This window comes from Penaeus monodon, chromosome 15, assembly GCF_015228065.2.
Source record: "Penaeus monodon isolate SGIC_2016 chromosome 15, NSTDA_Pmon_1, whole genome shotgun sequence".
Lineage (NCBI taxonomy): Eukaryota > Metazoa > Arthropoda > Malacostraca > Decapoda > Penaeidae > Penaeus > Penaeus monodon.
Window position 1 is genome coordinate 38,747,251 of NC_051400.1, and position 288 is coordinate 38,747,538.

A 288-nucleotide genomic window follows, 5' to 3' on the forward strand; every position below is an offset into this window, starting at 1 on the left:
GGTGAAGGAGTGGTGGAGATAGAGAAACATAAAGAAAACTGGGGAGACAGGAGGGGAGGAAGAGATGGAACGCGGTGCAAGAGGGAGAGAGAGAGAGGGGGGGGGTGCAATAGGAAGCGCAAGAGAGGCAAAGAGAACGAGAGTGCGATAGGAAAGGGACGAGAGTCCTTCTAATAAATACATTTTCTCGCCCCTCATCGTATAAACAATTAAAAAAAAGAAAAATCCATCATATTTTGAAAACAAAAGACGAAAAAAAAAACACCACAACATTCCAACCCCCCCCCC

General features: G+C 45.5%; 1 protein-coding gene across 1 annotated transcript in view; it reads left to right on the plus strand.

Annotated features, from left to right (window-relative positions):
- The window catches only part of LOC119582359 (nesprin-1-like), a gene marked incomplete at its 3' end in the record, with an annotated part of 145,991 nt that overhangs the window by 90,430 nt on the left and 55,273 nt on the right, over window positions 1-288 (plus strand).